The sequence below is a fragment of the Pleurodeles waltl genome, chromosome 7, assembly GCF_031143425.1.
Source record: "Pleurodeles waltl isolate 20211129_DDA chromosome 7, aPleWal1.hap1.20221129, whole genome shotgun sequence".
Lineage (NCBI taxonomy): Eukaryota > Metazoa > Chordata > Amphibia > Caudata > Salamandridae > Pleurodeles > Pleurodeles waltl.
In genome coordinates, this window is record NC_090446.1 from 309,039,696 (window position 1) to 309,061,686 (window position 21,991).

A 21,991-nucleotide genomic window follows, 5' to 3' on the forward strand; every position below is an offset into this window, starting at 1 on the left:
CACTCGGCAGCTATTGCTACACCCTGTCCTGACACTCAGTTCAGGACTAGGAGTTGAAAAATATAATGGTAATAAAGAAAGTTTATTACCATTTTATTTTGCTGTTATGGGGGCATTATGTGGGTGGGGGGACGCTCCTCCACCCATGTGAAGGAGTCACCCCAGTCTAACGATAACGTACCTGTAACCAATGTTTTTTTCAGTGAAGTTCTATGGTTTTTTTAACGTATAGTAATTTTCATTACTATTCGTTAATCCAACCACCGTCTGGCCTATGGCCAGGCCCTGTGGCTAACCCCTTATGACTACCTAACCTTACACTGTGCATGGCCTTCACTTATGTGAAGTGGAGGTTGCCCGCAAAATCCAGACCCCGCGCCCAAACTCTCTCAACACCCAACCCCATGCTGCGCATTGCCCTTTGGTCGTGCATGGAGGGAGTTGTTCACAGCCTCTCTGGGTGTGAGAATAGGTGTGAGAGGGCGTATCGGGGGTGGGGGTAGCTGTGAGATTGTTTGTCTGGGTGTGAGGGTGCATACATCAGTGTTTTAGTGGGTGCATCAGTGTGTGCGCGGGTCTGTGAGTGGTGCATAAGGGTGTCAGTGGGTCTGTGAGTGAGTGTGTGAGAGACTGAGTGGGTGTGTGTGTTGGTGAGTAACTGTCTGAGTGGATGCATGAGGGTCTGGTGCTGTGAATGAGTGTATGAGGGTCTAAGTGGATACATGAGTGCCTGAGTGGGTCTGTGAGTGGGTGCAGGAGTGTCTGAGTGGGCCTGTGAGTGGGTACCTAAGTGTCTGAGTGGGTGTGTGAGTGGGAGAAATTGACTGAAAGAGAGACAGAAGAAAGTAAGTGAGTGAAAGAAATGAAGCTTTTTTAGAGGTTGATGTCTGATAGACTTTCAATGGCATATTTGTGAAAAATTTAGAAAGAAAAAGACATTTAATATTTTAAAAAGGAATAATATTTTTTTTATTTGAAAAAGAAAGAGTCCAGCTGGACTCAAGATCCAATGCTCAGTGTGAAGGTCTGCAGCCTTCACTCTGAGCTCTGGGTTTTCTTATTTTTTGTGTGTTTTTTTTAGCCCTTTGTGGGCTATCTGGGACCACGAGGGAGCCCTCAAGGGCTCCCCACAGTCCCTATATATATATATATATTTTTTAATGTATTTATTTTTCCTTTACGGACCATCTGGGAGCACTCAAGGGCTCCCCTGCTGTCCCCATATATTTAAGATATTTTTTTAATGTATTTTATTGTTAAATAAAAAGCCCTTTTAGGGTAACCTGGCACTGCAGGGGACGCCTGTGTCAGTACAAATGCTTCAGCAAGCACGGAGCTGCTTAGACATTAGCTCCATGCTTGATGAAGCATTTCATCTCTGTCTCCTGCACACATGGAAGGTGGGTGTCCCCGGGGTTGTGTGGGAGGCCCACAGCCTCATCCTCCGGGGCTGTGGGGGAGGCCATCGGGCCTCCCCCACTTACTTTAAAACATTTTTGCCCTGGGGGGTGGTGGTCCCAGGGGTGCAAGGGGGGCATGGCCCCCTGCTCCTAATTGCACATTTGCCCCATTTCCCATGCACCTCCTTCCTCTATGATGGCACTGGGCCCTGCCCCAACCAGGGGCAAATAAAAAATGTGCTGGAGACTGTGTTTTAAAAAAAACAAATCTCAGAAACATTTGCAGATTTATCCACGGATTCTTCTGATGTTTTTAAAAAAAAAATCCTTTTTAGCCCTGGCACGGTCCCCCACTAACACCAGGAATGTCACTGTGACTCTACCCTGGTCCTTTTCTTTTTTTTGGGACTTGGCTGAAGGCAGACAATCAGATATTACCAAAGGGAAAGTTTTATTCACGGAGGATCCACGTTTCTATGTATCCATATCTTTTGGCCTTAAATTTCTCTGAAACTACTGAACGGATTTGTAACAAATCTTTGTGCCAAATGTGCTGTAATTCCGTTTAGTGGTATGGGCTGTAGGCGTGTCTAAAGGCTCTGTGGAAAAAATGAATGGGGAAGACACCTTTTGGGAACCCCCTTTTTTCCCAGCTCCCATTTGACAGATCACCCGAAACATTCAAAACAGAAGCTGACCTTAGCAAAGTATAAGTTTTAAAACTTTTGTGAAGATTTGTCAAGCGGCACCAACGGTATAGGCAATACAAAAAACACATTTTCGATAGAAACTAGGACCTAACTATAACTTCCTAGTGGCCAACGCCACTAGGAAATGTATGTGTGTGTGTATATATATATATATGTATATATATATATATATATATATATATATATATATATATATATATATTTTACCTAGTGCGAGAAAAAGTGCTTTTTTACTTGCCTATATCTTTGCCACCGTTTAACAAATCTTCATGAAACTTCCCAAAAAAAGTGTGCCAGTGATTCTTGTAATACATGGAAAGTTTGGGGGTGATCCGTCAAGTGGGGGCCCAAGAAAAAGAGGGGGTTCAAAAAAGTTGTATTTCCCATGCAAATTCCCATAGGACCTTTGAAAACGACTACAGCCCAAGCCGCTGGACGGAATTACACCAACTTTAACAGAAAGGTAGCTTTCTGTACGCAGATTACGCTTTTGCTTATTTGATGTAAATCCATTCAGTAGTTTTTGAGAAATTTAAGGAAATACAAATTTGTGTATCTCTCGCTGCAATGACTTTGCGAATAATGACAAGCTTGTGCAGGTAAATGCTCAGCTCTGATTGGCTGTCAACACTTCAACTAGGAAGTATTGGCAGCCATTCTGGGACTCAGCTGCAGGCAAGTCCCTCAAAAAAATGTATCAAAAAAGAAAGGGGGCCAGGGTAGAGACACCCTGACCCCTTACCTCTGGAGCTCGGATTCAAAAGGGACCTTGTCAGGGCAAAAAAAAGCATTTTAAAATTTTTCTTTTGCCACAAACTCACAAAATTTGCAGCAAAAGTTTTTTTTTTTTAAACAAGTGGGGGGCTACCGCTCTTGTTTATTTTTAAAGCCCCTAGGTGGGCGATGCCCCGGGGGAAAGTGAAAATAAAGAGGGGGGCGCAAGGGTCCCCCTCTTGGGCTTTTCAGGGCCACAGGGACTGCCACTTCCCCAGGATTTATTTTTCATTTAATGCAGGGGGCCATGCGCCCCCCTTGCAGCCCTGGGGACCACCACCTTTTTAGGGCTTGATTCTATTTGAATGCAGGAGGGCTGCTATTAAAAGCAGCTCCCTGCTTGGGGGAGCAACGCCGGCTCCCACAGGACATGGGTAGCCAGCTAGGAACTTGGGGTCCTTCAGGTAACCCCACGGTCCTGTCACTTTCTCTCTCTTCCATCTCATAGTTGGATGGAAGAGAAAGAGAGATTGTCATTGCAATTGCCTCTCCATGCAATGACTTCAGAACGTCAAACTAGCACGATGTTTGGGACCAATGTTATAGTTATGTTGGGATTCAGATCAGAACAGTGTCACTTCTGGCCCGATGGGCAAGTTCTTGTACTGTCACGCAGTAGGCTGAAGGTTTAAATCCTAGTATCACTTGGTAGTGTGTTTATTTATTTAGTAGTGTTTTGACTGTTAAAAGTGCCTAGTGATGGAACATTAATTTTTCTTTGCAATCACAAGCGTGGGTTGAGTGTCATAGGTTTGTCTGGAAGCATCATAGTAAGGATCACCTAAGGTCTAAAAGTTAAATTCACTGATCCTCACACTGAGAGCTGATAGTTCTACTCCAGGTGTGTACCTGGTCGTTTTCCTTCTTTAATTTCTTTTAAACATCAAAAGTTTAGAAGGTTCATACTGAGAGGTGATCTCACTCTTTTTAATGGACAAATACATTTTTCTTTTCAACTTTTCCAAAAATAGCTCATTCTAGGTATATCATTCATCAAAACCTAAAAAACTCTCTATCTGTCTCACTCTCACTCTCTATTTCTCTCTCTCTCAATTTCTCTATTTCATTCTCTCTCTCCCACTCGCACATCCACTCAGACCCTTACACACCCACTCAGAGATCTACTCAGACATTCACAAAGCCACTCACAGACCCACTCAGACCCTCCTGCACCCACTCACAGACCCACTTAGACACTCACTCACAGACCCACTGAAATCTTCACCCACCCACTCACAGACGCACACAGTGATGCAGCCTCTAAGACATTGATGCACCCACTCTCACACCCAAACAGACACTCTCACAGTCACTCGCAAACCAGATACACCCTCTCACACCTATTCTCACACCTAGAAAGGCAGGCCCTGGCAGCTCCCATTGTGCACAGCCAAAGGGCTGTGTGCAGGGTGGGGTTCAATGGTTAGGGGGGTTGGCCGCAGGGTCTGGCCTCAGCCCTGGCCTGGCAGCCAACCCCCGCTGTGCACGGTCAAAGCTTGGGTGCTTATAGAAGGCTGGCCTTAAGGCCTGGCTGCAGGCCTTCGGCCATGTGTGACAGTGGTTGGATTAACATATAGTAATGAAAATTACCATACGTTAAAAAAAAAAAAATGCACTGAAAAAAAACAAAGGTTATATGGACTTTATAGCTAGTTAATAGAATTTAAAAAACATAGAAATTCATACAGGGACATTATAGTTAGGCCCAAATTTTTAACGTACGAAACCATGGAAATTCACCTGTTATAGTTAGAGTTATTGAAAGTAACTATAACTTATGCCCTAAGGTAACTATAACTAGTGCACTCGCAATGCACTTCTAATTACCCCAATAAATTATGGCACTCATGAGTCCTTTGATAAGAACATCGATAGTATCAAGATAATATTTGCAGTAAAAAAAAAAAAAAAACTGTGCATGGCGGGGACATGAGGTATAGTAACTTGAGATAACTCTAACTATAACAGGTGAATTTCTAGGGTTTGTACATTTAAAATGTGAGCCTAACTATATATATATATATATATATATATATATATATATATATATATATGTTAACCTCTGTGTAGTTATACTCAGATCTGTGCCTCCGTAGGAAAAGCATTTTTATTTTCCAAGTAACTTTGGCTACGTTTAACAAATTTTCAAATAACTATCCACAAAAAAATCTCATCTACCTCTGCTTCTTCCTGAAATGTTTCGAGATGTTCCGTCAAGCAGAGACTGAGAAAAAGTGAGGGTCCCAAAACATGTTTTCTCATTCATTTTCCCAAAGGAAAATTGAACAGCGATACAGCAAAAACTGCTAAACAGAACTATACCAAACTTAGCAGAAACCTAGCTTTTGTTCCAGAAAGTGTGCTTTTTGAGATTTGATGTAAATCCTTTAAGTAGGTTTTGAGAAATTAAGGCTCAAAAACATTGTATATTTTATTCCGCAAAAGATTTGCATGGCCGACATAGCTCCAGAGGAGATATGATTAGCTGCCACTACATCAAAAAGGATGTGGCAGCAGCCTTCTTAGGACTCAGGACTGAGGGCCTAATTTAGAGTTTAGTAGAGGAGTTACTCAATCACAGCCCTAACGGATATCCCATCCGCCGCATTACAAGTTCCATGGACTATCATGGATTTGCAAGATGGTGGATGGGATATCTGTCAAGTTTGTGACCGAGTAAACACTTCCGTCGAACTTTAAAGCAGACCCTCAGTTCTGAGTCCTAGTGAAAAAGTTATAAAAGACATAAAGGGGCAGGGTAGGGATATCTGCCCACAGTCATGGTGGATGGGGGAGTCATGGATACTGCACCACCTGGGATAAAAAGGCACATTTGCTGTGGTTCTGCAAATCCGCGGATATTTGCTTTAAAAAAAAAAGAGACTTTACAACATTATTTTAACCTTTGTTTTGTTCAGTGAATTTCATTCTTTTAAGTAAATTAAGATGTCACTTGTTATGCATGGCGTAGGGTTGGGTGCTGGCCTTGGCCTGCAGCCAAGTAGGGGTGGGAGGAACTTAAGGAATTTCACTCCATTGAGTTTCCCCGGAGTTATATAAAAACTCAGCGAGATTACACATAGTCCCACAAGAGTGCGGAAATTGGTACGTCATGCTGCCCGCACTGATTTTTAGCACCAGGAGCTTGTTGCGAGCTGAGAAATCAGCGTGAATGGCACCACATGGCATGCCAGAGAGTGCTGCTGCTCGAGTTGGTTTTGCTGCAGGTTGAGTAGATTTTCTATGTGACTGGCAGTGTTTCCAATGCGAACCGTTGTGACTGGCTATGACTGTCCGCATAGGAAAAATCTTTCTGGACCCCCTCCTAGTGCCTGAAAATCACGCCAGGGGTCGCTAATTCTCGTTTGCCCTCACCAACTTACTGTTGGCAACCTGCACCCAATAAACAACTCAGCCCAACTCTGTGTTACATGCATGACATGGACTGGCTAACATTCTGAGAACTCTGCAGGAGAAGAGGAATTTTTAACCCACCAATACAGCCAGGATCTGCTCTCAAACCCCTACAGCACACAGTCTTTGCCTACAGGGTAGTTATAGTGAGTTCTGGTTTTCCATAGGAAAATCATGTTTAGGTTTGCTCATAAGATTGGTGCCATTTTATAACTTTTCACAAATCCTTTATCAAAAAAAGTCTTATCTACTACAGCTCCTACCCGGATAGTTTTGGAGTGATCCATCAAGTGGGGCCTAGAAAAAGGGGATCCTAAAACACGTTTTCCCCATTCATTTTTACATAGGAAAAACTGAACACCAACACTGCAAAAACTGCTGAATGGAATTACAGCAAATTGGCTAGCTTTTGGTCAAGAAAACATGCTTTTTCTAATTTGGTGTAAATCTGTTAATATTTTCGAGAAATTAAAAATGAAAATGTAGAGATATATCGTGCTGTGGAGGATTTGCATGGCCATTGTAGGATGTGGTCTGAGTTCCTTGTCCTGAAAATAAAGTAAAAAATATATAAAGGGAGCAGGATAGGGATACGCTTCCCCCCATAGGCCTCATGGGGAGTCCCCGAGGGCCCCACTGACGCCAAAAATCTTTAAAAATAAATAAATGTAAAAGCAAATTTGCTGTTGATCTGCAAATCTCCAGTAATTTTTTAAAAAAGAAAGCACGGCCTCATGTGCTTTAAAAAAAACCCTAGGGTGGCTATGGTCTGGGGGGGCAGCTAAATCTGTTTATTAGGGAGGGTGGCATGCGCTACCCTGCCCCTAGCCTATATGAGGGCCCTGGGAACCCATACCCTGTGGCCATTGATCATACACAGAGGAACAGGCGAGCAGCTCCCCTTGCCAAGCCTTGATAAGGCCCCAGACATCCCATCGCCAAGGCCACATTTTTACCTCGGAAGTCGGTGTCTGGCATCCTTCCCTGAGCCATGATCGACCCCAGGGACCCCATCATTCACGGCCCAATGCTTTGCAGTATCCTCAAGACCCTATCCCTCAGGACACTGTAGTTTCCTGCTCAGGAGAGAGCAAGCATACTCAACCCACACTCTCACAGGAGAAAAACTGAAGTTTGGTCCCAGAAGTTAAAAAATACTGCTGCTGCCCAGGCGGGAGTAAAAGAATGGTTCCAGCTCCCACCAGCATCCAGTATGGTGCTGGCTGCAGAGCCAGCCCTGGCTTACGGACTTTGGAGCTCCACCCTGTGGTCCCTAAAGACTGTCCTAAATGGGCATTGAGGCAACTCAGCTGTCTAATAAAACAAACATTTAAAAAACTTGTTGCTGGCTGCTCCATGGTCCATGAAGCCACTTGCAGGAACGTGGAAGGCCACTGGGACTGTTGGGCTCCCCCATCGCTCCATACAAAAAATAAAGATGTGGGTGCCTAAAATAAGCAATGAAACACCCAAAGAATAATAAAGAGAAAACATTAATAATAAATGGGCTGCAGGAGATGCTCATTCATTATTGACTACTCCTGAATGGAGCAACCCATAATGCCTTGAGAGGGTTTTTTGTTTACATATATTGTCTTGATTGTGACACTGGAAGAGGCAGGGGTACCACCAAACATTTGTTTTATGTCGTAGTAGACAGCAGGAAGCGTATTAGTGCCCCAGCATCATTGAAAACATAGTAAATCTCCTGGGTCAAAAAATCCATGACCCCAGGAGATCGTATCATATTCTAAAACACTCTTAGCTGGAACCCTATGCTCTTCACCTTGAGTGCGGGGTCCTCTTCTGGTTGTTTCAATGGCTGCATTTGTGGGCTGAAAATGGAAAAATGGAAATACTCAAAGGCATATTTTTTTTTTTTTTTTTTAATAACACTTGATTAAACATTGCAATGTGTGAATTAATGAATTATACATTTGATTTTAGGTATTAGTGATCGGCCCACTTTTTTAATTTTGGTGTGGTGTTCTGATCCTTTGACATGGCCAGTAGTCTGGCTTTAATAAAAGTTTACTTTATACTGTAACATCACATATTAAACCTGCTGGGTTGGTTGCAGGGCCTGGCCGCAGGACAGGCCCTGCACCCTAACCCCATGCTGCACATGGCCAAAAGCCATGCGGTACAGGGGGTGAGTTCGAAGATCTGCAGCCAGGGCCCTGTGCCCTGTGCATACGCCATGCACGTTGATCGGCATCATGCTTTACATTCGCTGAAAAAAACAGAGGTAAATGTGACGTTATAGTTAGGAATTGTAATAATATCTTACTTTAAATTTAAAAAAAAACATAAATTCACTGAAAAATCCAAAGGTTAAAGTGACTTCATAGTTAGGGGAAAATGTCAGTCAAAGCTTGCCATTTTAGACTAACAAACCCATTAAAATACACCAGTTATAGTTACCTCAAGTAACTATAACTTGCAACCCTGCCATGGACTACTATTTAATCGCATATTACATCACTCATTACCTCTTCTATGACATAATTGATAATATCACTGCAACATTTAAAATGACATAATTGATGAAAAAGACTGTGAATGAGGGGTTTAATAATTACTTTAGGGCACAAGTAATACTTACTTCAGACAACTATAAGTGGAGAATTTCAGTGCTTTTGTTCATTTAAAAACTATAAGTGTTACCTGGCATTTTCACCTAACTATAATGTCACTTCAACCTTTGTTTCTTTCACTATATATATTTTTTTCACTGAAAAAAACAAAGGTTACAGGGACATTAAAGTCAGGTTCTGAATCTACTCGCACAAAACCATGTAAATTCAGCAGTTATAGTTATGATTAACATAAGTAACTATATCTTGAACCCTAAGGTAACTCACTCCTTTCCCATGCACAGCTAGTTACTCCACATATTACATCACTGATGACACCTTCTATGGCATCATTGATATTAATACTGCAACATTTGCAAGAAAATTATTGATGAGAAAATTGTGTGAAAAAGATGGCCCTTGGAACCACCATCCCCAGGCCAGCCACTGCTACTTCACGACGTGTCTACCCTCGGGAGATAGCTTTTGCTTGGTGGGAACTTTGGTCAAACCCGTCCTGGGGTTGGGTGGATATAGGGAGTTGGCCAACGGGCCTGGCCACAGCCCAGGCCTGGCAGCCAACTCCTGCCACTCATGGCGTAGGGTTGGGTGATTATAGGCCCTCAATACAACCCTGCGGTAAATCCTGCTTTCCGCCATGCGGAAGACCGCCAACATACCGTTGCGATGGCGGACTTCCGCTACAGGTATTACGACTCACAGCTAGGAATCTGCCACAATACAGATACCCACACAAGTCCACCACACCAAAGGTCAGTGATAAACTGGTGATACCAAAACCCACACCGTCACGCCAACAAGAATATGCCGACACTATCACGACCCACGAATCACAGCGGCGGTCATTCAACCGCGGTAATCCATTGGCGGTACACACCGCTGCGCTCAAAATACACACACACTCACAAAACACAACCACATTGGACAATTCCAAATACACACACCTGATACACATACACACACCACACCACACCCACACACCCAAACCAATATAAAGCACACACCCACATCACCCACAAACCCTTACAACCAAAAATTTGAAAGAAGGCCAGAGAGAGAGAGATTAGCTAACACAACACCAGCATCAACAGACAAAAAAACACCATCACTTATACAACATCCATGCACCTCAAACACACACAAACACATCCCCTCACACATCACAACAGACAGTACCTCACACATCACCCACACCACATCATGGCACCTCAAAGACATCCCAGGTTTTCTGAGGAGGAGCTCAGGGTCATGGTGGAGGAAATCATCCGGGTAGAGCCGCAGCTATTCAGATCACAGGTGCAGCAGACATCCATTGCTATGAAGATGGAGCTATGGCGGGAATCATCGACAGGGTCAACACAGTGGGAAAGCATCCAAGAACACGGGATGACATCAGAAAAAAGTGGAACGACCTACGGGGGAAGGTACGTTCCGTGGTATCCAGACACTGGATTGCTGTACAGAGGACTGGCGGTGGACCCCCACCTCCTCCCCTACAACTAACAACATGGGAGGAGCAAGTCTTGGCGATCATGCGTCCTGAGGGCCTCGCAGGAGTAGCAGTAGGACTGGACTCTGGTAAGGCAAATCTTTACTACTATATCCCCCACCCTACCTGCATGCCATCACATACTCCCACCCTCACCCTCACTCCCATCACTCCAACACCCCACAGATACCCCACTACCACAACCCACACATCCCAAAACCAAGCCCTGCATGTAACACCAATGCATGGACACCCATTACCAAAGCATGTCCAGTAGAGAGACTCACTCATGCCCAAAAATCACCACACAAGGGCCACGGCAATAATGTAAGGTGAACTCACCCATTGCACAAGATGGCATACACAGATACTAAGATTATGCATTCACACCCCAACAGGACCCATACCCAACGTCACCAGACAGGAGGTGCCAGACATATCCAGTCCCCCCACAGAAGAGGCCCACAGTGATGAAAGCAGCTCTGCATGCCTGGATCAAGATGACCAGCCCAGCCCATCATGGACTTCGGGACAGTCGGTTCCCCTAACATAGGCACAAACCACCACAGAACCTCCCCCGTCAGGAAACACCACCACAACACCCACCCAGTGGGCCCATCCCTCTGTCCCCAGGACACGTCAATCAGCAGTGTGTCCACCACTACAGGGAACCCAGGCAAACCCACCAACCCAAGAAAACCAGGGACCTGGGGTCAGTGGCAGTGGGCACACGGTTCAGGGGACAGAGGCACAGGATAACAGGGAAGCTGGGAGGACTGCTGTGCCACAGGGGGAGGCCAGGCCCAGGGAACCCACTCCCCAGGAGACACTCTCCAACATCATGGGAGCTTACCACCATTCCCAGGAGACCATGGACACGGTATTGGACAAGTTTCAGGAGACCCAGCGGCTGCTGGAGGAACACTACCTGGGGATCAGAGAGGACCTGAAGTCCATTAACAAAACCCAGGTCACCATTGCAGGGGTGCTGGCAGACCTTGTCAGCACCAGGTGGGACACAGTGGCACACCAACGGGCCCCTGACACTAGCCTGGACGATGAACAGCTCTCCGCCTCCGCCGGCGCTAGTGGACAGGAGGCACCGCCACAGGAACATGTCGAGGGACAATTGTTAGACAGACACTAACCCTTAGGGACAACCCTACACCCAGACACCTATGTCAACTGTTTTGGGACCTTGGGCTCACCTATTAGCCACACATGGTGCCTCTGCAGTTGCCCCATCACATAAGGGATGCTGCTATTCCTCAAAATGTAAGTGTCATACACTGAGCCAGGATACTTGGCATTCACATGGGAGATGTACTGGTCTGCCAAACACACCATCTGCACATTCATTGAATGGTAGCTTTTCCGTTTTCTGCACACCTGTTCATTCCTGCGGGGGGGACAAATGCCACATGTGTACCATCAATGGCACCAATGATGTTGGGGATATGTCCCAGGGCATAGAAGTCACCTTTCACTGTGGGAAAATCCTCCACTTGAGGGAAAACGATGTAGCTGTGCATGTGTTTCAGCAGGGCAGACAACACTCTGGACAACACGTTAGAGAACACTGGCTGGGACATCCCTGATGCCATGGCCACTGTTGTTTGAAAAGACCTACTGGCCAGGAAATGGAGTACAGACAGAACCTGCTCTAGAGGGGGGATTCCTGTGGGTTGGCGGATAGCTGACATCAGGTCTGGCTCCAACTGGGCACACAGTTCCAGGATTGTTGCACGATCAAGTCTGTAAGTGATAATGATGTGTCTCTCTTCCATTGTTGACAGGTCCACCAGGGGTCTGTACACCGGAGGCTGCAGCCATCTCATCACCTGCCCCAGCAGACGTGCCCTATGGAGTAGAACAGTGAGCAGAGGGTCATCCCACACTTAGGTATCACATTGTGTTATTTGCTAAAACGTTGGTAATTCGCAATGTGCCTTTAACTGTCCGTATTCCAGGCCTAAATAGGTGTGACACCGTTTTTTCCCCTGACATGTGGCCCCATGAAATGGTGTCTGCCTGACCTGTAAGGTGGGGCAGGGGAAAATAAGGTAAATGCGCTGGCGTAGTACACCGTCGCGGTAGGCGGTCAAAGAATGCAGCACAATTCAGCATTGGTTAACATTGGGTCCTATGGTTCCAGGAGCCAATGACGATGTATGCTGACGGTGACGGTACGCACCGCCGCGGACGTGGCCGCCATTTTCTAGCTGTTCCCCCACTTGATACCTGACCTTCAACAGGATAGGACCTACACTGCAAGTGCTGCTGTGACCTGTTTCTCGAAGCGAAGATGGCTACAGTGTCTGGGGAAAGGGCCCCTGCCTTCACTTCGGAGGAGTTGGAGAAACTGTTGGATATGGTACTCCCCCAGTACACGCAACTGTATGGTCCTCCAGACAAACAGGTGAGTACACTGTGATCATGGTGGATGGCACATGATCGTATGGAGTGTCGTGGATGGAAGAGGGTGGGGAGGGGGACAGGCCAGCATGTCAGGATAATATGTGTGAATGTATGTCTGGCACAGGGTGGGAGGTGTTTGGCAATGCGTGAGATGAAATGTACGGGATAGTAACATCCATTCTAACTTCACTTATCCTCTAGGTCAGCACCCACTAGAAGAAGGGCATTTGGCGTGCCATCGCCAAGGACGTCCGGACCCTGGGGGTCTACCATAGACGGAGCACCCACTGCCGGAAAAGATGGGAGGACCTGCGCCGCTGGAGCAAGAAGATGGCGGAGGCCCAGCTGGGGGTGGCCTCCCCACGTGGAAGGGGTGCCCGTCGCACCATGACCCCCCGATGTACCGGATCCTGTCGCTGGAATATCCGTTATTGGATGGGCGATTGAGGGCATCACAGCAGCCACAAGGAGGTGAGTACACTCTCATTCAGCTGACTCGGCGCGCTTTACGAGATGTCTGGGTGGGGGAAGTGGGCTGTGGGTTCCCCTAGGCCAGGGCAAACTTGGTAGGCTGGGTCCCTTGTGAGGCAGGCTCTGTGGCACCCAAACCCTACTACTAGTAATAGCCATCTACACCTAGTCAGGCTCCTGTGGCTTCAGGGTGTGCAGCAATTGGGCTTAGGCATCATCCCCCATGGGCATGTGAATTTCCTAAGAACTGTTAGTGCATGGCTTAGTGCATAGGGCTTCTCCCTGTGTGTTGTGTTCACCAACGGTAGTGGTGCTGCATGCACTGAACATGTGTTTCTTCTGTCTTTCCCCCCCTTTTTGTTTTGTCACCCTGTTCTTGCGTGCATTAGCATCATTTGGCAGAGGAGCAGTGGCACCGGAGCAGGAGGGAGCTGCATCCCACATGGCCCTGGAGGGTGAAGCAATGTGCCCACCGCATCAACAGGTACAGCCGCCACCCCCCATACCAGCACCGCCCTCCCAGCAGCCACTCAGTGTGTGTCCCGTGCCCACTCACCCAGGAGGGTGGGCATCTTCTTCGCCCCAGGCACCTCAGCCCCTGCCCCAGTCAGCCCTGCTGCCCTCAGTGAGGAGGCTATTGACCTCCTTAGATCCCTCACTGTTGGGCAATCTACCATTTTGAATGCCATCCAGGGTGTTGAGAGGTATTTGCAACAAACAAATGCATACCTGGAGGGCATTCATTCTGGGCAGGCAGCCCAACAGAGTGCATTTCAGGCTCTGGCCTCAGTACTGATGGCAGCCATTGTCCCTGTGGCCAGCATCCCCACTCCAACTTCCTCCACCCAGACCCAATCCCCTGTACCCTGCAAACATAAGCACCACACATCCCACAGGCACTCACACAAGCACCATCCCCATGCAAACACAGCAACATCCACTGCCTCCACTGTGTCCCCCTCCTCCACGTCCTCCTCCTCCCTCCCTGTCTCATCTCCACTCACACCTACATGCACTACATCCTCAGCCACTACCTCCATAACCAGCACGCCCATCACCACACACCACTCACGTTCAATCACCACCCCCACTACCATTCACAAATCCCCAGTGTCCTCTCCCAGTGTGTCTGTGAGCCCTCCTCCCAAAGTACACAAACGCAGGCACACACCCACCCAACAGCCATCCACCTCACAACAGCCTCCGGCCCATGCACCTTCACCCAAATTCAGCAAACGTACACCTCCTACAACCAATACCTCTTCCTCCACTCCCGAACCCCCTCCATCTTCCCGTCCCAGTGTGTCTAAAAAACTTTTCCTGGCTAACATTGACCCCCCACAGCCTTCCCCTAGCGCCAGTCTTTCCAGGTCCCAGCCCAGCACCTCAGCCACCAAATCCCCAGGCACAGTGGTGCCAGCAACTGCGGTCTCATCGAGTGAGCCACCCATCAGGGCTGCCAGTGTGCCACCTAGCGAGGCCAAGGACATTCCACCACCTGCCAAGGTGAAGAAGGTGCCCACATCCCGGAGGGAGAAGCCGCACCTACCAGCCACCCAGGGCTCCTCCAAATCAAAAGGGGACAGTGGCAAGACACCTGTGGCAACATCAACGGTGGGGAAGGGACACAAGCCAAAGACCAGGTCAGGACAGGGCACGGTGGCTCTGAATGAGGGACTAGAGTCACCCCTTCTGTCAACCACTACACCAACATGTACGGTGGTGGACACCGCCACTTGCACTGCCACCTGCACCACCACCTGCACGGCCACCAGCACCGCCACCTGCACTGCCACCTGCACCGCCACATGCACGTCTGCTGCCTCAGCAACAGTCACCAGCATCATACCCAGTGGGCAACCATCCGAGGCTGCAGGAGACGTCCTGCTGTGTCCCTCAACAGGTGCTGACACATGCACCACCGCCAGCACCTCCACCACAGACACCGCCGCAAGCACCGCTACCAGCCCTGCGACAGACATGCTCAGACAGTGGCAACACATCTGACAAGGCTACCATCCCCAGTGGGCAGCTGTCCGAGGCTTGAGGAGACTACATGGACCCCACCCAGCTTCCATGAGGCATGACTTTCATCACTGTTTGCACCTGCATGTGGCAGGCGAAGCCGCAGCAGGGTGGGGTATGTCCCTGCCTCCATGGCGTATCATGCTACCTGTTCTTAGGCAATCTCGTGGCACACACACCTATGTGAGGTAATGGGACCAGCCACACTGCATGTGAAGCACTCTGGGCACCAAGCCCCCTCAAGAACCAGTGGAGATTGACATCCACTACCTCAGCCCTTGGCAGGATGAAGCACTCTGGGCACAAAGCCCCCTCCAGACCCAGTGGAGATTGACATTGACTACCTCAGTCCTTGGCAGGTTGAAGCACTCTGGGCACAAAGCCCCCTCCAGAACCAGTGGAGATTGACATCCACTACCTCAGTCCTTGGCAGGATGAAGCACTCTGGGCACAAAGCCCCCTCCAGAACCAGTGGAGACTGTTATCCACTTGAGAGACTGTGGCTTTGCACTCCCCAGGATAAGGCAGTGGGCAAATCACCCACTAGAAAGACTTGAGAGACTGTGGGTTTGCACTCACCAGGATAGAGCAGTGGGCAAACCACCCACTGGAAAGACTTGAGAGACTGTGGCTTTGCACTCCCCAGGATTAAGCAGTGGGCAAACCTCCCACTGGAAAGACTTGAGAGACTGTGGCTTTGCACTCCTCAGGATAAGGTAGTGGGCAAACCACCCACTGAAGAGACTTGAAAGACTGTGGCTTTGCCCTCCGCAGGATAGAGCAGTGAGCCAACCACCCACTGGAAAGACTTGAGAGACTGTGGCCTTGCACTCCCCAGGATATAGCAATGGGCATGGAGCCCCCTCGTGCAGCAGTGGCATTGTGCGTTCATCGGGCTGGGGTGCCACCCCTCCCCCTCCACCGAGGTGCCTGTTTATTTTGATCTGATGCCCCTGCAGTGTTCTCTCCGTTTCAAGTCAGGTATCTTGTGTCTGCTTCGCCCATGCATTTTGGGACCACTGGTCCACAGACAATGATTGGAACACTATCCGGACTTCTGTAGCTGGTGTACATATTTGTATATACTGATTTTAGAAATTGCACTATCTGATTTTTCTTGATTACACTCGTTACAATAATTTCCTTTTGTCCTTGCGTTCTTCCAGGGGGCGAGCGGGTGTATATGTAATGTTGCTGCATGTATTTGTGTTTATGGTGGTGAGGGTGGGGGTATTGTGTGTTGCATGTGTGTGTCACTCTCTTTTCCCTCCCCCCTCCCCTGTGTTGTAGGTGCAGTACTGACCGTTGTTGTCGACGGCGTCTGTCCTGCTCCTGAAGCAGAAGGAGGAAGACCAGCATGGGCAGGACCTGTAACTCGGGCTCCATGGCGTCCAGGTTCCTCGTTGGGTGTTGAGAGGTGAGTGGTTTCCCTTCTGTGTACTTTTTCCGCTGTGCTTTTGATAGCGTTGGTTCCGCCCCGGAAAAGGTGGCGGATAGGCGTGTTGTAATACAGTGGGCGGAACCTTGTGTTCCGCCTGTCTTTGGCAGTTACCGCCACATTGTTTGCTGCTACAGCCGTGGCGGTCGGAGTGTTAAAGTGGCTGACTATGTTGGTGGTTTCCGCCATGGTCGTGATTCCATTTTTTTTTCCACCGGCCTGTTGGCGGTATTATCGCTGCTTTAACACAAACCGCCAGGGTTGTAATGAGCGCCATAGGGTGTTGCCTGCAGGCCCTGGGCTTCGGCTGTGCAGGGTGGTGGTTGAATTAGCGTATAGTAATTACAAATACTTTACATCAAAAACAGAAAGAAATTCGCTGGAAAAAACAAAGGTTACATGGTTGTTATAGTTAGGAAATATTATTTAAAAAACTGAGAAATTCACTTAAAAAAACAAAGGTTACCAGGACGTTATAGTTAAGCTTGCATTTTAAATGTACAAAGCCATAGAAATTCAGCAGTTATAGAGTTATTTCAAGTAACCATAGCTCGTGCTCAAAGGTAACTATTACTCAAGCCCTCGCCATGCATGGCTAATTACCCCAGATGTGACATATTTTATAACACACTGGTAATCTCACTGTAACATTTGCAGTAAAATTATTGATGAGATAACTCTGCATGGCGGGGGAGTAAGTTATAGTCACCTTAGGGCACGAGTTATAGTTACTTCTTTTTTTAAGTTTACATATATATGCTCTTTCTGAAATATAATTTAGCCCAACCCAGCATTTAAAAGATCTTGCAGAAAAATGAAAAATGGGCATCAGCTGACTAAACAGGAACATTTAGAGGATGTTGTTTGCTCTGGTCCTGGGATCATTTAAGTAAACTAGATCATTGGGTGAAATCGTCACATGTAGCTTTTTTGACCCAGGATGAGGGAAAATGGTTATTGGACAACATGAAAGGTTTTATTAAGTACAATTCTTGTAAAGCCTGCCTTTATAGATTGAACCAAAAATCTAGCAGATATTCAAGGGTCACAGCATTGCAATTCAAGACAGGATTATGTGCAACACGGACCATCTTGTGTATGTACTAAAGTATAATTACAATAAGTTATGTGGCAGCACCATCAATAAGTTACAAATTAGGATTTTTCAGCATATATGGGCCAAAAAGAATGGATAGAGGAGTTTTCCCCTGCAACTTGAAACAATATAATGAACAAACTTTGGCAGGCTTCAAGTACTTTGGGATCAAATATATTAGAGCTCACCCGCGAGGAAGGAATAGAGATAAAGAGTTGAGAACTGAGGAATCATGGCTGATCTTGATTTTAGGCACAGAGGCTGCTTGGGGGCACAACACAGATTTAGAGTTTGATGTCCCTCTAGCTCATGAGTGAAAAATGAGTATTGACCAATGAAATATGCCTAAAATTATCCCCCACTCCACCCTCATCTTCCCATGTTTCAGACTCTCTTTCTAGGAGCACGGATTAGTCTCTTTGGCTGGTTAACAATTTTGCTTGGTCAATGTCTTTAAAACACTTTTAGATTCTCACCCTCCTTCCAATCACAGACTAATGCATCTAACTTCTTCATGATCTTGTTTGATCAAAAGTCTTATTACGAACATTGGTTTGTATATATTGAGCACACAGCACTTTCATGAGTGTGTTGATGAAGGTTTGGATGACGACCTGCTTGCGTTGCTCCTCCTATCCTCTTAAATCCTGAAATTGAGTCTCACCCTTGAGCACATATTGCTTCCACAATTTAGCGATATTGGAGTCATGCCGATAGTGCATTTTTGTTGATGAAAAGAGTCATGCAAACTTGGGTGGAAACTGTGGACTAGATTAAGCCGACCTCTGTGCCTTGTGCAATGTACATTTTGCACATGGCACTCCTAAAATGAGCAAAGGTACTTTGTATGTTGTACACAAGTTACCTCTAGAATGAGCATGGGCACTTTCACATACTGTGGGCATGTTACTTCTGGCACTTTACATTTGGTCCATGCTAAAGGGACTGTGCAATATACATTGTTGATACGTGAAATAAATATATAGGTGTGGATTGAGATTTAAGAAGAATGCAACTGGGTTAATGTTGTCAACACGGTTATCCACAAGGCCGCATTGTATACATACATCATGCACATTGTATTAGCACGTCACTTTATGACCATTGGAGTAGCATTTACATTGAAGGGTATGTCCAATATGTGGTATGAATAATCATCTTGAGACCAATTGACTGAATTAGTTTCCATATTATAGGGAGTGTGCAATATTTAATAGTGGTTTTAAAAGCATCGGTCATTGCTAGGTCAATCATAGTTCACACCATATATGATATAAAATATGAACTGTGCTGTATATTTTTTACATATATGTTCCCCTCAAAAAGCGCAATTAGATCTGTGCTCTTTTAGGCGTACTGGATTGGTATTTATGCCGAAGGGGAGATGTAATGTATAGCATGTGAATGCCGTCTTGAAAGCATATTACTCAGCCAGACACTTTGCTCAAATGTCTATTTATTTATAAATAAGGTAGCTTGTGCTGAGGGGGATGTGCAATATATCTATCTTAAGTCCACCTAAATGATCTGCCAATATGAGGATCTTTTTGTTAATCTTTCCTCTATGGTTGTAGATGAGCAATGGCAATGTGTAGTTCGTGCTGATTAATGGAATAGTCGCAATGCGAAACGGATTTCCTCTTTGAAAGAAAAGGAATTTGTGGGCTCAGCTATTGTATGCAATATGTGGCCATTTGGGTTACAGCATTGAGAACAGATGGAGTTAACGATATGTGACAAAATAGAGGACAAAATGGGTTAGGTTGTGGAATGGTAACCGCTTTAGTGTTTGAGGCCAACAAAATGGAGAAGGGAGCTAGGGCCAGATGCAGGAAACACTTTGCTACTCGCAAACGGCAAAATTTGCCGTTTGTGACTCGCAAATGCGTGTTTCCAATGCAGAAATGCATTTTGCGAGTCGGGACCGACTCGCAAAATGCATTTCAGAATCGCAAATAGGAAGGGGTGTTCCCTTCCTATTTGCGACTCGCATCGCAATTCAGAGTTGCTTTGTGACCGCGAATACGGTCGCAAACCAACTCGCAGTTACCACCAGTGTCACACTGGTGGTAACTCATTCGCAAAAGGAAAGGGGCCTTTGTGAATGTCGACAAAAATATTTCTTCAGAGCAGGCAGTGGTCCTATGGACCACTGCCTACTCTGAAAAAAACGAAACCAAATGGTTTCGGTTTATTTTTCATTTTGCAACTCGTTTTCCTTTAAGGAAAACGGGCTGCAAAATGAAAAAAAAAACTGCTTTATTTATAAAGCAGTCACAGACATGGAGGTCTTCTGACTACAGCAGGCCACCATCTCTGTGAGTGCAGGGACTCGCTATGGGGTCGCAAATTGCGACCCACCTCATGAATGTTAATGAGGTGGGTCTTTGCGACCCCATAGCGAGTCGCAGAAGGTGTCTGAGACACCATTCTGCATATGCTTTTGCGAGTCTGAAATTGCGAGTCGCACCGACTCGCAATTTCAGACTCGCAAAAGCATATCTTCCTACATCTGGCCCTAAATGAGGTCCACCATGACACTAGGGGAGGCCCAGTGGAAAGCGGTAAAACAAAACACGTCAGCCGTGTCAGAATTTTTTTGTACAATTTTGTTTGCACTCATTTATTAAAACATTGGTGGCTCACCAATAAAATATTTGTCATTTTTTGCACCATTGCTGGCCGTGGATGTGTCAGTGCTTGTGTCGCGGTGCCACAAGTCAAGGAGAGGACTGCTTGAGGGGAGCACACATGTGTGTGTTTGTGTATGTAAGTATGTATGTATGTTCTATGTATATACGTATGTACTAACAAGGGACATAGCGATGACAAGTCATTAGATGATCTGCGAACCACTACATTTACAAAAATGAAAGGCAGCCATGTTGTTTTTAGGCATGGTTTGCTTGTGTTCTGCTTTTCGCACTTTGATGTAGGTAAGTATTAGGTTTTATATTTTCCCTTACCTATTACCACTTTGGTAAAGAGATAATAGATAGGTAAAAATATTTATGAGTTTTTATATATTTATTAAAAAAGCATGGAGTATCATGAAACTGTCTTGAGAGTACTGCTGTATCAAGAATAAAAAATGTTCAAAATTTCAGAATACACCATAATACCCTATATTTTATAATCATAGTATACTACAGTGTATTTTCCATTTTTAACATCTTCACATCTTCTGTAAAGAGTCTGCAGAGACAGCAGTAATACCTACAAATTACCAAAGTACTTTTTTTTTTTTTTTTTTTAATGTGGAGGTCTCCCTACACTGCTGTAAAAATATAAAAAGCATCATAAATATGTTTCTCTGTCTATTACCACTTTAACAAAATGGTAAAAGGTAGGGAACAACAATAAAACCTACTATTTACCAACATCTAAGTCCCTAACCCAGAACAGACTGAAGCACAGAATGAAGTATGCAGATACAATGTGCTCAAAATTACATGTCTCCCTTTCACCTTTGGTAAACACAGCCATTAAGCAATTACACACTACATTATGATGTGCATGTACTGTGGAATTCTGTGAACTCAACATGGTATACTGCGGCACAATATACACCTAGGTATTTTAAAAATTAGAACTTTAAAATGCGTACACTAACCACGCATGATAGCAAAAATTACCAGCTACACTCTAATAATATGTTTTCCTGCTACATTACATCTATATCTGTTAATATACTTTATGCCACTTCTGTTTCAAATGTCAAATGCCACCGTACACAACTATACTCTATGCCACTCCTCTCTACGTCACTCCATTCTATGCAATTACATTCTATTCCACTCCAATCTCCATCAATATATGCTACTCCACTCTACAGTAATCAACTGTACGCCATTCCACTATGCCCCTCTCCACTCTGCAACACTATACTCCACTACAATGTACGCTATTACACTCTGCATCACTTCATTTGATGACACTCCAGTGTACGCCAATACACTGTACTCTGTTCCACTCTCAGCTATTCCACCATACATTATTCCACTGTATGAAACTCCACTTTAGGACACTACAGTCTATGCTATTACAATCTGCGGCACTCCACTGTACGTCATTTGACTGTCCACCCACTATTCCCTTTACACCACTGCACTTTATGCCACTCCACTGTACGCTACTCCACTATGTGACACTATACGCT